Raw genomic sequence first — 14,442 nt, 5'->3', positions numbered from 1 at the left:
GCAGTGGCCCTGGGGTTGAGCTGTCCTACTGTTAACCTCTCTTCCCTCATCTCCCTTCAGTCCCCCTCGGTGGGTTTCTCCCAGGCTTCCAGACCAAGAATAGAAAACTTTGAGAACCTTCTTTCCAGTCATCTGTTCCAGGTTGCCAAGTGAGTTAGTGTTAAAGGAAGTCACTTTGTCTAGAATGGGGGTGTCCTCTGCCTTGTTCATGGCAGCCTTGCAGGAGTGAGGCCCAGCAGCTGTGGACCGGTGGCTCATGGGAGACCAGCGCTGGCTGATACAAGGAGGCTCTCCAGTTGAGAACTTCTTTTTACGGATCCCAGCCGGCAGGGAAGGGGCCGTCAACAGTTACTCCCATTCATTATTTCTTGTCTCCGAGGCAGGAGGAATGTTCATGACTTTGAACCCATTTATTTTATTTATTTTTAAATGTTATTTGTTTTTGAGAGAGAACAAAAATGCTCCAGTGGGGGAGAGGCAGAGAGGGAGAGGGAGAATCCCAAGCAGGTTCTGTGCTCAGGGCAGAGCCCGACTCTGGGTGCAGTACGATGACTGCCAAATCACGACCTGAGCTGAAATCAAGAGTTGGACCCTTAACCTACTGAGCCACGCAGGCACCCCTATTTTAGTCGTGTTAGAAAGCAGCCTCCAAATGGAGACAAGCGGAGCACAGGTAGCTTGTGAAAGTTTGGCATGTGGCATGTGTAGCCAGCGGGCGGGGGGCAGGGAGGACGAGGGGAGCTCTGGAAGGCTCTAGAATCCAGAGAGTTAGCCTCCCTGTGGTGCGCTTAATGATGTCACTCTGTCCTTTATTGTCCGTATCACCTTAGGTTAGTTTCTTAGTGATCCGAATGTGATTCGAAGGAGTTGGAGTCTTTATTGTTTTGGGAATGGTGGGTGTCTCCCGAACCAGTCAACCGTAGGCTGCTAATTAGTCTTCCTGCCTATGCCAGCAGAGTGGGATCATGGCCCTCCTTAGCAAAATGGGATACAGGAGCCAGGGGTGGACAGTATAACCAGAGTGCCTGGGAGAGCAGCTTTGGGTGGGGATGTGTGTTCATCTCTGTGCTGGTCTTTGTGAGTGGTAGGGTATAAACCATACTTCCTGCCCTCAGGAAGGTTTCATTGTGCAAACTTTCACATACCCAGCTGCTTTTGGGCAGTGCGGGTCAACCTGAATGACTTCTCCATCAAGTGTTGGGAAATTAATCAGTGGAGGTTGAGAAAAGAGGGAAACCTGTAAGTCCTAGAAGAATAGGACTGTTCACTTCGAGGAAGAGGCTGAAGGATGACAAGGACTTTTTTTTTTTTTTTTTTGCCTATGAAGTGTCATAAGAAAGAAGATATGATTGTTTAACAAATGAGTCCAGCCAGCTGCAGTGAAAAGAGAATTCACAGAAGATGGGGTGTTTGAGATGGGTTTTAAAGGATGAATAGGAGTTCCCTAGGTGGAGACAAGGACGAAGGGCATGTGTTGCTGGCGGAAGGCATGGGACATACAAGAGCGAGGAGCGTTGAAGGAATGGTGAGTGGTCGGGCATCACTGGGTGGATGGGAAGTGAGAACCTGGGCTGTGGCTGGTGGTGTTGGGGTGGGGAGAGTGTCAGGCAGGGAGTGACATCATCAGATATACACTGCGGACAGATGACCAGGTGTCCTAAGTGCTATTGTGTGAGACTACGTGGATGCCGTGCGGAGTTTCTATGGCTATATGAGATTGGAAGCTAGGAGACGAGTTGGAAAGCTTGTAAAATAATCTGGGTAAGAACCGATGCTGGACAACATCTGCTGAGGTTCCCTTAGGGCACGTTTGTTCCTTGGTGCAGAGCTTCAAGGGGAGGGGAGCTTGGGCAGGGCTCGTCAAGCCTCTGGATGCTCTACAGAGAAAACATCTTGGCCACAGTGCTCGGCAAAGTTGGTGTGCAGATGGTGTGGTGGAGATTGTTTACCGGACTGAGGGTGGCCCCTAGGGTCCTGTGATTTCTCATCCGGGTCTAGGGAATCAGTTTTGGAAGTGTCCCTGCTGGAGAAGTGAGTAATACAGGGCTCTGTGTTTATGCTTTTCCTCTCTGGGCCACTGGAGTCAGAGGGCTTGGGTTTGAGTTTCCTGTCCTTTCTAGCACATGACCTTGGGCCAGATTTCTTAACCTCCGTTTCTTTGGATGTGAAATGGGTACAACAGGACTTAACCAGCAGGGGCTATAGGATAGATTCCGTGACGGGGGACAGCTGGCACACAGCAGGATTGAATAAACACCCCTGCCCCAGCTCCTTTGTCCTTCCTCTCCCATGGCAGTAGAGACGCAGGGAGGGACAGGACTTAGCCAGATGCCTGCAGTTCGGTTTCAGCCCGCCTTACGTGTGCTTTGTTGCCAGTGGGTATATGTATTTTTCTTCTCTGTCTCTGCCAGAGTCGGAGAAAGAGCTGAGGGCTTCAAGTCATAGCAGAAGAGACAGAGAGATGAGAAATTCTGGATCACTCGAGTGGTTTGGCCACTAGCAGGATGTTGGGGGGCCAGTGTTGGATCCCCATGTTTTGATGCAACTTAAACGCTGCACATGGGCAGGATGGGCTTTGAGGGATCAGGAGCCCTTTCAGTCTTGGAAACTTGTCTCTCGCTTGGACAGCATTCTGACTCTTTAACTTTCCCTCCTTGGCAGTCTTACTCTTCTGTGGTTTTATTTATTTTTTCGCTTAAATTTTGCCTTTAGTAAGGACAACCTTTGACAAATGTCTTTGGTTTCTCTATCCTTTCGGTGAGTAGTGTTTTCTTGAGTTTTGTGATTCTGTGGCGGGTAAATAGGCAAGCCTTCAAAAAACATTTCTTTGGGGCGCCTGGGTGGCTCCGTTGGGTAAGCGTCCGACTTTGGCTCAGGTCACGATCTCACGGTCCGTGAGTTTGAGCCCTGCGTCGGGCTCTGTGCTGACAGCTCAGAGCCTGGAGCCTGTTTGAGATTCTGTGTCTCCCTCTCTCTCTGCCCCTCCCCTGTTCATGCTCTGTCTCTCTCTGTCTCAAAAATAAATAAACGTTAAGAAAAAAACAACAACAAAAAAACATTTCTTCACCATGTTTTATTATGAAATGTTTCAAGTATATACAAAAGGGAGAGAGTAGTCAGTGAACCCCCTGTATGCATCCCCAGCAACTAACATCTTGCCAGTCACGTCTTCTCCACTCTCCTGTTTTCTTCTTTTCCCCTCCTCCTCCTCCTCCTTATTTATTTTTATTTTTGAGGGAAAGAGCAAGCGGGGGAGGGGCACAGAGAGAGGGAGAATCCCAAGCAGGTTCTGCACTGTCAGCACAGAGCCCTCTGTGGGGCTCAAACTCGCCCATGAGATCCTGACCTGAGCCAAAATCAAGACTCAGGCGCTTAACCAACTGAGCCACCCAGACGCCCCTGTTTTCATATTTTACAATGTCACAGATATCCTATCACTTCTACCGTAAATACTTCAGTATTTTATCTCTAATAGATAAAAACTTGTAAAAGATCACATTCTCTTACCAAAGAAAATTAAAGTTCTTGTAATATTCTCCAGTACCCAGTCCTTTTTCAGATTTCCCCAGCTGTATCAAAAGTTTTTCTCACTATTAAAGCCCCTGACCTGGAACAGCTGTTCTGTTTTGACTGGACAGTATGGGCCTCCCCTTGCCCTTGCGTTCTGCTATCGCTCAACCCAGTGACATAGTTTTGAGTGGATAGAAAGAACTATGGAGTAGATAAATAGCGAAGTGATAGCTGACTGAGAAGCAGTTTTGTGAACTTTTTATTTTGGGAAACTCGCAAACATGCGCAGTAAAAATGACGGCAAAAGTGAAACAGCTCGGTGGTCAGCTCGCCTGCTGAGTGACCGTTTGCACCTGTTTAAGCCGGACACTGCATCCCGGAATGACCTTGTGAGTCCTGCTGTGATTGTGTATCCTCAATACTGAAAACACAGCTCCCTGGGAGTTAACAGAAGGCTTGGCAGTCCCGTCTCAGGAGTCTGATGACTTACTTGTTCAAGGTTGTAGACGCAAGACAGTGGCCCTTGTGGGTGCTAGGATTTGACCCCGTTGCTCCCAGTTCTTTGGACGTAGTGTGCTGCCTCACGGAGGCCCAGCTGTCCTGTTGAATCAGCGCCAGCTCTGTGCAGGGCTTTGGAGCGTTTCTTTTGTCGCTACCGTGGTCTGTTAAGAGCTGGGGTCCCTGGGGGTTGGAGAGTTGCAAGGGGGGCCCATTTGTCCCCTTTGCTGTTCGAGGCACTATATCTCTAGAGGGAAGTCCCCTGGAAGTGTCGGCAGCTGTGTGCACACTTGCCGGTAGAGAGAGCTATGCCTTGGGGGGGGGGGGGGGGGCGAGCGGAGGTGGGGGTGGGGAGGGGTGAGGGCGACCAGCCACCTGGCTTCTCCACCGGAGGGGAAGAGGAGAGAAGTAGGGGATCAGAGCTTTGCCCCAGGGGCACCTCATGGCTTCTAGCCCTTGGCTCCCCAGCTGTGGCCAAAGGGAGGGAGATGCTGTCCCCAGTTCTGACACCCCAGTTCTTCCTACGCCCACCTCTCGGCCAATCCATCCTCACAGGATACACGGCAGCAGCTGACTGGCGGGAGAAAGACTGTCATGTAGTTACAGAGTACGAGGTTTCTCTCCACGTGCGGGGTTCTGGTTCGCCCCCAGCCCCCGCGCTGCAGCACAGACAGCATTCTTCACTCCCTCAGAATCCAGGGCGGTGATCAGGCCACGTGTCGTGGCCTTTTGTGGCGCAGGTCTGCGTCGTGTTTCCCTGGGAAGGAGGACGTGGCTCCCCTGATTGGGGTGTGTGTGTGTGTGTGTGTGTGTGTGTATCTGGCCTTGGGACGGGGTGATGCTGATGCTTCCTGGGTCCTGGGAATGACAGTGTGGGGGGCCGAGGCGGGGAGGGAAATACATTTGAGTGGACTTGCAGAGAGGAAGGTGCAGCCATGCTGAATTTGGGGAAACCCTCCGCGTTTGAAGAATTTAAGAGATGGGGTATGTGACTTACGCACTCGAGCAGGCCATTTTAACTTGTTAGGCTCTTGAATTTTCTTCCATAAAGTAAAAGGATTGGTTTACACCGTTTCCATTGCCTTGAGCCCAAAGACTCGGTGGTTTGTGGACCAGGGATCAAGGTGTGGTGGTGGCTCCTGGGACAGTGTTGGGTCACGTGGGCCTTGACTTTGGGCCTTGCTGCCGGCCTCTGCCTCGGGCCTCTGCCTCAAGCCTGGCCCCAGATCTTGCCGGTTTGTAATTCTGTAGCCAGCGGACACTGCTCCAGCCCAGCCAGCATGTGTGCGAGAGCAAGAGGAAGCCCGTAGAGGAACACGGATGTTGCCTTGCTAGCTGGGGTGGGGATGGCTAGGCACCTGTCATGTCCCTGCACCCACAGAAAGGATTTGGTTTGGGGTCCTGCAGGGAGGTGCCGCTCATGGTTAGCAGGTTTTGTAATCCGCTGGTAGTTGAATGGGGTAGGAGTATGTGAAGGGGTCAGAGACCTCCCGCTGGCCGACCAGCTCTGACATCCCGAACTGGACTAAGTAGCCCCTGGTGGCCTGGGGAAGTACAAGGCATGTGCCTTCCTCCTGCCGGGAGCTTTTGGCTGAACTGGGGAGATTCGGTAGGACGACAATGGTGCCACCCTAAAGCAGAGGGACAAGGGGCACACGAGTGGATCCGGAATCCCTTTGGTCTGATTGGGATGCGTATGCTTGCATCCAGAGGTGAGTTGCGGGCTGATGCCCAGCACAGAAGAGGAGACAAGGTGGGCTCAATCCTGGAGGAACCTCCCCAAAGCCCCCAACTGAAACCCTTGAGTTCGACCCACCTCTGGTCAGCACGAGGCCCTGCGTGACCACGGGGAGTAGGGGATCATCCGGCCAGAAACTAAGTCACTGCACACTATTGGGTTGGCTGGGCCTTCCCATACCCAAGATCTAGTCACATCGTAGCCTCCAGGTTCATTATGGGTTTTTAATTTTTTTTTTTCATGTTTCTTAGAGAGAGAGACAGAGTGAGAGCAGGGGAGGGCAGAGAGAGAGGAGACAGAATCCGAAGCAGGCTCCAGATTGAATTGTCTGCACAGAGCCCAACACAGGGCTGGAACTCATGAATTGCAAGATCGTGACCTGAGCCGAAGTCAGAGGCTTAACCGACTGAGCCAGCCAGGCGCCCCATATTATGGTTTTTAAACGTATGATTATTTATAATCTAAAGCAGGAATGCAGATGCTGTTTTGTTATTATTATTTTTTTTAATTTTTTTAACGTTTATTTATTTTTGAGACAGGGAGAGACAGAGCATGAACAGGGGAGGGTCAGAGAGAGGGAGACACAGAATCCGAAACAGGCTCCAGGCTCTGAGCTGTCAGCACAGAGCCCGACGCGGGACTCGAACTCACGGACCGTGAGATCATGACCTGAGCCTAAGTCAGCCGCTTAACTGACTGAGCCACCCAGGCGCCCCTACCTGTACTATTTTGAAGCAGGTAATAGCTTTTTAATTTTTATTATTAAACAGCTCGTCTCCAGGACAGAGCAAAACTATTTGACCTTGATTTTTCTGATCCCCTGAGGCTCCTCTGACCCGGGATCTGTTAAAGAGCTTTGGGGCCTGTCCCCTGAAATGGCTTCAGGCCCTCCATTATATCTCTCCCGGAACTGCGCACAGCTTCCTCATGGGTTTCAGATATACATACCATGGACCTTTCACTTAACTTAGAATCTCTGTCGTTTCGTTTACTATATCCTGTATTAGGCAATTTGCTGTTAACTGATAATGGCTCAACCTGTACCTGATAACAGTTGGGACTGAGTGAGAATTTTTGTCCCGTATGCTCAACTGATTCTTAGATGTGTACAAAATCGATCCAGGAAAACTGAACTGGGTAGAACTTATGAAAACCTCCATGGCACAAGCTGCATTTAGTAAAGGTTGATATGGATGAAACTATTCAGTGGATCGAACCTATGGATTTGAAATAGGAAAGAACTGATCCTAATTAAAATAACTTCGACTAAAGAAAAATGAAAAAAATTAGGAACACTGGCTTTGAAAAATGATCCAGGACCTAAATGGGCTTAATGGCATTTTTTTCTAGAAAATGCTTTCACATGAAAATGTGTCTACTCTGGGATAACTCTGATTAAAATGTTTGTATCCAAAACATCCTCAGGGGCCGAATGGCCTCGTCAAAATGGCCGGCACCCACCTCTGGCCAGACAGTAATTTTTGCTCAGACAGAAGTTGTTTTTTGGTTTTTTGTTTGTTTGTTTGTTTTTGACTTTTTTTTAAGTTTGTTTATTTTGAGAGAGAGCGTGTGCTCGCGCAAGGAAGCAGGGGAGGGGCAGAGAGAGAAGGAGAGCGAGAATCCCAACAGGCTCTGTGCTGACACAGAGATCAAACCCACGAACCGTGACCTGAGCTGAAATCAAGAGTCAGATGCTTCATGGACTGAGCCACCCAGATGCCCCCCCCCCCCCCCCCGGAAGTTTGAAAAGGGAGAAGAAGGAGAGGAAAATTTCCGAATGGAAAGACTCAGACTGTCAGCTGCTGATGAGTGGGATTGCTCGGAATAGACGCAAAACTCTAGAGCTTGAATCGAACTGAGAACGGATGCCGCTGTTGTCACTGTCTGTTGTCCCCTTTGATGTTCATCCCAGACATGCCTCCCTCCCTGAGGCTGAGGCCAGCCCGGTTTTTGATCCTGCTTTCAAACGTTTTGATTTCCTCAGGTGGCCTGGAGAGGAATCCAGGACTTTTCTTCACGAGCTTCTAGCTGGAAGATGGGTTCTTTTCAGCGGCACATACAACATTCACTCTAAAGGGCAAGGGCAAAATTGTATCAAGTGTAAAAAAAAAAAAAAAAAAGACAAAAGGCTGGGACAGAGGGTGTCCTCCTGGTGGTTGCTCAGTGCAGCGACCATACCCTGGCGCCTGTGGGGCTCAGGGCCAGCCCAGTCAGAGCACCGACCCGGCAGGAATAGGCCAGGCCTCTCTTTCCCCAGTGACCTGCGGCTCATGTCTGCTGAAGGGTCAGTGCTGACCTCATTCTCGGGCAGCCTCTGCTTCCCCCCCACAGGCTGATGTCTTTCCGACCCTGTTTAGATGGAAGTGGGCGTGCCCCCCACTTCCATTTCATGCCCAAGTACCCAGCGGCTTCTGGAAACCTCGTTGCTCTGTAACTTGCCCTTCCAGGAGGGCCCACACTCTCCTGTGTCTCTTCCATCCCCGCCCCCCCCAGCTTCCCTGTGAGTGGGACCCAAGTTGTTCCCAACAGCAGATAGGGAAACGGCGTTGGGCGGCAGGAGAAGTTAAACCCAGCATTCAGGATCAGCTCCCAGACCCCACGGTCGGCATGCTGGCTCCACACTGTGAACGCTCTGCTCTGACGAAGCAGCCTGTTCCCTGCCCGCTCTTGGCGGAGGAGGGGGGCGGGGAACAGCGTGCTCCCCTTGGTGGTTGGCCTGGTTTCTCCTGGTAACCCCCCTACCTTCTTTGATCTGTGTAGCAGTGGCCAGTGTGGCCTTGATTAGGGTGAAGGCGTAAGACCCAACTTAGCTTGACCTCTTTGTGAGGAGTTTGTAGCCCCAGCAGGTGGTATTTAATAGAAATCTAGAATGGAGGCTCAGGGTTTGAACCTTGACCTCACCCTTGGTGATGTGGAGCAATTTATTCAACCTTTCTGCGCCTTGGTCTCCTTTATAAAATAGGGATGATCATTGGACCACCCTCGTCGCATAATTTTGAGATTGAAATGAGGCACTGTACTCAGAACACCTTTCATACGTTATCGGACTCAGGAGAAATGCCCAAACAGTAACTGCTATGATTATTGTCCTATAACCATCTATGTCCACCCTTAGGGGTTTGCTAGTGGTCGGGTACAAGACTGGTCTCATCGTGGGGGCTTCCTCTGTGACTTAAGGCCATCCCCAGCTGGAGTATGGCTTTGGGAAGCCATGTGACAAGACTCCTTCATCTTTCCGGTTTCCTTAGCTGACTGGCTGGTGTGTTAGTGACACCTGCGTGAGCCACAGTGGGAGGCAGCAGTCCCACACGACAGCTTGAATTCCCGTCTCCTCTTTGGCCCCCTGAGCAGCCTTTCTTGCTGTGTATTAGTTACAGGTAGGCTGTCCAACTCTCCAATGATTGTGTCCTTGCCAGAGGTCTACACCTTGGCAGATACTGCCTGGCAGAAGAGAAACAGCCCTGTTTAGGGGTCAGAGGCTCTGGTTTCCTGGCTCTGGCCAGGCCTCAAGAGCTGTGTGACATTCGGCAAGTTGCCTTGCATTTCTGGGCTGTCTTTTGAAAAGTGAAAATGAAGGTCTTGAACCCGGTGGTCTGTAAACTTCCTCCCACTCTGAACCTTTGTTGCAACCACGTAAATGTCCAGATACCCTTGTTCCTTCCTGAGACCAAATATGGGCCGGGGTGGAAGTCCAGTGCAGCCTCTCTCTTCTCCCGACAGCCTCAACCACGGCGGACCTCTTCCCTCATCCCCCCCCCCCCCCCCCGCCCCGCCTTGTTGATGACACAGGGGACCATACGTGTGAGTGCTTCATAGTCACAGCTGGCCCCAGGCCAGAGTCTAATGAAGGTCACTGTCAAATTCATTCGTAAGCAGCCTTTTAAAATTCTTTCCAGCGAGCTGTTTCCATGAAAGTCATTAGTATCCCTGAGTCATGAAGATATTTCAAATTTTCCTATGTTGCGTCTGACAGTGAAAACCCAGCTCCCCCAACATTTTCCTCGTCGGTGCTCTTCTAAGTAGAGCCTCAGCCAGTTTGCTAACTGGGTTTCTCTGCAATGAGACCCACTGTCTGATTTGTGTACACCGGGGAGTAATATATTCGTAACTGGAGCTTGAAAGGGCCTTTTTTTTTCTTTTTTAGAGTTTGAAGATAAAACTTGTTGGTGTTGGTCGTGCCAAAGATTTCTGGGTGTCCTCTTTCATACATTGGTGAGAACCAGATAGTCAGCTCTTGGTGGGATTGCTAAGTCAGTTTCTGATTTTGGTGGTCACGTGTCCCCCTTGTGATGAGCCGTCTCAGAGGTAAGCCCTCCCCAGGTAGATATGTGTGTAAACTCATGGGTGCCTCCTGTATTTCCATGACCTAGCCTGGTGTCTCACCCTCTCCTGGATGAATCTTCCTTAGGAAACCTTTGATAAATCATTCTGTCTTCCCTGTGTTCCCATAGCGCTTTCCACCTCTGTTAAGGTCACGATCTGTCTTGGATTGGAGTTTGTACTGAACGTGTCTGTTTTCCTGACTGACTTGGAACCCCTTATTTGGTGTGGGCCCCCTGTCTCCAGAAATCAGGTTCCAAGACGTAACTCAGCAGTGTTGAATGGAGTATATCCTACTAGCAAGGGTACGATAGGATGTTCCCCGCCTTGCGTGTGCGCCTGCCTGTGAATGTGGTTTTGGAAAATGTCTTATGAAATGCCTTACAAAGAAGCTATGAACTTTGGGATTCTTTAGGAATCCCCGAAAGTTTGGTTCCTTGGGCTTATTAGTAGTAAAGTGGGCTGTGAGCAGCCAGAAAGCTGTTGAGGGAGATTTGGCCAGTCTATGCTAGTTGCTGTAGTCCCTTCTGTCATGTTTACAGAATAGCCCAGCTGTATAGAAGGGAACATGTGATCACTTGGGTTTAGATTTCACCAAATGTAGCAGAAAACTGGCTTAAACATGAGCCTGTATTATATTTTTTTCTGTCATTTAAAAAGTTAGGAGGTAGGCAATCCAGGGCAGGGACCTAACTTACTTTTCTTGTACCCTTAGGAGAGTTGCCTCATGATCCAAAATGGCTGTTGAGGCACCAGCCGTTGTGTTGATAACACAAATGGAAAGACAAAGAAGCCCTCTTGGGAGGCTCCAGGAGTGTCCATTTATATCTCATTAGCTAGAAGTTAGTAACAGGAGTCTTAGCTAACTTGACGGCTGGGAAGTAAGGTCTCTAGCTGGTACATTGCCTCGCCGTAAGACACAAAGGCTCTCTCACCAGAGAAGATGGAGAGAACAGACTGTGGTCCTGAAGAGCCACCCACCATTTACTTGAATAAATGAGTAGGTAGGGAAGGGATGGAGAGATGCCATTCGGTTTCCGTGGGTCAAGTGTTGACTGAAGCCTCCGACTAGATCTTTGATATGACAAGGCCAGCACATTTCTGACACCACCACGTGGGAGAAAGAGCCTTGAGGAAAATTCAGAAACTCACAGACTTGACAGAAAGCATGTTCTTCTAAAGTCCCCTTCAGATGGGCCTCCTTTTTTCCTTCCTTGTAGAGATCCGGTTCCCTTATTTCGAACTCATCAGATGCAAGACAGCAGGCGAAAAGGGTGCGGGTCTGTGATACAGCAGCCACATTTCAGCTTGTTCTTTTGTTTGCTGGAAGAAAGAAAAGCTTCATAATTCAAATGGGGAGACGGGGGGGGGGGGTTGGGGGGGTGGGGGGGGTTGGGGGGGTGGGGGGGGTTGGGGGGGTGGGGGCGGGGAAGAGAGTTTACCCTTAAATGGTGCTGAATTGAAATACTAACATTTCCGGAGCACCTGGGTGGTTCAGTCAGTTAAGCGTCCGACTTTGGCTCAGGTCATGATCTCGCGGTCTGTGAGTTCGAGCCCCACGTCGGGCTCTGTGCTGACAGCTCAGAGCCTGGAGCCTGTTTTGGATTCTGTGTCTCCCTCTCTTTCTTACCCTCCCCCGCTCATGCTCGGTCTCTCTCTGTCTCAAAAATAAATAAACATTAAAAAAAAAATTAAAAAAGAGAAATACATTTCCTTGAAAAAAACAAACACAAGTACAAATCCCGCCTAGGGAACTGTTAGAATCCTGTGGGATTGATGGTCTCTTGGTGTGGTTCAAAGCCATAGGTGGTCTGTGGGGCAGGTTGGGGGTAGCTTTGAAGTGCCAGGTCCCAGTGCCTCCCCGCTTGTCCCTCGGTGCACCTAGGCAGAAGGGGGTGGGAGAGCCACCGGGGCTGTCCTCTCATGGGACTTCCATGGACTGGCCTAGAGGCCTGGGGTCTGGAGTGACGTGTCATGTGCCGAGAGCATCCACGCGTGCTCAGTTGGTCAGTTCTGTAGGACGCAGGCCCCTTGTCCCCATGTGTGGCTGAGGCACGCCTGTGTGGGCATGTGGCCTGGGGCCACGCAGTGGTCACAGCAGGCAGGCCCCTGGGCTACTGGTTGAAGCATTAGCCGGGCGTTCCCTCAGGCCCACGCTCTTCATGTTTTTTGAAACTTTTTTTTTTTTTAAGTTTACTTACGTATTTTGAGAGAGTGCATGTGAGTGGTGGAGGGGAGGGGCAGAGAGAGACGGAGAGAGAGAAGCCCAAGTAGCCCAACACAGGGCTCTACCCCACCGACCCCGGAGATCATGATCTGAGTGAAATCAAGAGTCAGACGCTCAACCGACTGAGCCACCCAGGTGCTCCTGCGTCGTTTTTGATAGCAATGTACGTATTTTAATTTTAATTCTAGCGGAGTTAACATACAGGGCTATATTAGTTTCAGGAGTGCGATATAGTGATTCAGCAATTCCATACGTCACCCAGGGCTCCTCGAGATACGTGTGCCCTTCCATTTTGAAATTTTGATCCTCCTCTTTGTCAAGGTCTCCTGCAGATACCGTGTCTCATGAGGCCCCTTCCTCCTGGCCCCCCCACCAAGGCTGAATTTTTCAGGTCATCTTGTCCTCCAGTCCTCCGTTCCTGCTCATTCTCTTTTCGGAAGGAGCCCCGGATTCCCTCTCCTGGAACCAGTTTCCTCTTCACACCCTGGTACTGTCTGTATCTCCCTCCCTCCAGTAGCAGTCTTCGCGTGCAGCTCTTGAGGACGGTTTCTGGATGTCCGCTCTGTGCCTGTTCCTGTTCCCCGACCAGATTGTCATCCTGGAAGGTCAGGCTGGGTGTGGTGCACAGCACGAGTCCACCGTTTGCTGAAGGGTGGAGAGCGGCACCCACAGGGTCACAGAGCTGTTCCTTGCCTCGGGGGCTGCTGTGTTCCAGGTCTCTTTTGTTCCCTTTAACCATCTGTGCCCTGTGGTTCCCGAAGACTTCCTCTAAGTCATGTGAGACTCACCCTGGGGATGGATGGGGATGGTTGTTCCTCTTGCTCCTGAGCCCCAGGGGCTACCCCGTGGATGTCCCCGGGGTTTGTGGAACTGATCTGGTTAACCAAAGGTGGTGGGTAGGCGGCTGCAACGGGCCAGCGTGTGCTTGTGTTCTGCTGGGAAATTCAGAGTGGTGGCCGGAGGGTTTTGTTGCTGGTTCCTGATGCAATCTCATGGGCCACTCTTGGGGGAGAAGTGTTTACTGTCCAAAAGAAATAGAAAGTGAGCCAACAATGTAATTTTAAATTATCCGGTAGTTTCATTAAAAAAAAAAAAAAAGTCGAAAGACACAGGTAAAATTAATTAAGACAGTCTATTCAACCAACGTTATCCGAAATACCATCATTTCATCATGTAGTCATTCTGAATACGGAGATGGTTAACAATTCTTTTTTTGTACTAAGTCTTTAAAATTTGGGGCGCTTTAGGGGCGCCTGGGTGGCTCAGTTGGTTAAGCGTCTGACTCTTGGTTGGTCTCAGCTCAGGTCATGATCTCACGGTTCGTGGGTTCAAGCCCTAGTGTCACACTCTGTGCTGACAGTGCAGAGCCTGCTTGGGGTCCTCTCTCCCTCTCTTTCTGCCCCTCCCCTGCTTGCGTGCACGCGCGCTCTCTCTCTCTCTCTCTCTCTCTCTCTCTCTCTCTCTCTCTCAAATAAACTTAAAAAAACTAGTACAGAAAAATACCTTTAAAATAAAGTCTGGGGTGCTTTGCACTCAGCGTGGATTAAGGACCTTTGAGGTGCTCAACAGGCGCGTGCGGCTGGCGGTGCTCTAACATACAGCCCGCTACGATTTGTGTCCGTCCCTCCCTCCGCCCGTCGCTGTTGGTGAGTGCGAATTGGGCGAGAGCCTGTCTGGCAGAGTGACAGCACTTAGTGGGACTTTGAGTAACTGGGGTCACAGCTCTGCTGCTCGCCCGCGTCGGGTGGCCTGGCCGGGTCTCTCAGAGCCACAGTTACCACCTGTAGAATGAAGGAGGCCGTTGGACTGCAATCCCCTGGGCCCCTCTGGCTCTGACCTGTGGGCAGGGAGCCACGGATCTGGGCAGGGATGGTGCTGGGAACTGCTGTGTCCGCCGTGGCATCCTTAGCAAATGAGAGCTGCTCTACGAAAGGCCACAGCCGGCCTCACCTGGCTCGTGAGGGGCTGGTTTGCCGTCTCCAGCTGACTGAGCCGGCATCCGTATCTGACCTCTTGGGTCCTGGACTCTGGAAATCGTCTGCTCCTCTACCTGCTGCCTGTCCCCTTATCCAGCATTTGCGAGGCCCTGCAGGTGCCCGGCTTGTCCCCACGTGGGAAGGCAGAGATGGACAGGGCAGCCCCAGACCCT

The 14,442-nt window shown here is 50.8% G+C and overlaps 1 protein-coding gene across 1 annotated transcript in view; it reads left to right on the top strand.

Moving 5' to 3' along the window:
* The window catches only part of SH3BP5 (SH3 domain binding protein 5), a 77,284-nt gene that overhangs the window by 46,055 nt on the left and 16,787 nt on the right, over positions 1-14,442 (top strand). The gene's annotated exons all lie outside the window — the stretch shown is intronic.

This window comes from Felis catus, chromosome C2, assembly GCF_018350175.1.
Source record: "Felis catus isolate Fca126 chromosome C2, F.catus_Fca126_mat1.0, whole genome shotgun sequence".
NCBI classification, from domain to species: Eukaryota; Metazoa; Chordata; class Mammalia; order Carnivora; family Felidae; genus Felis; species Felis catus.
This window is presented reverse-complemented; position numbering and strand designations above follow the sequence as displayed.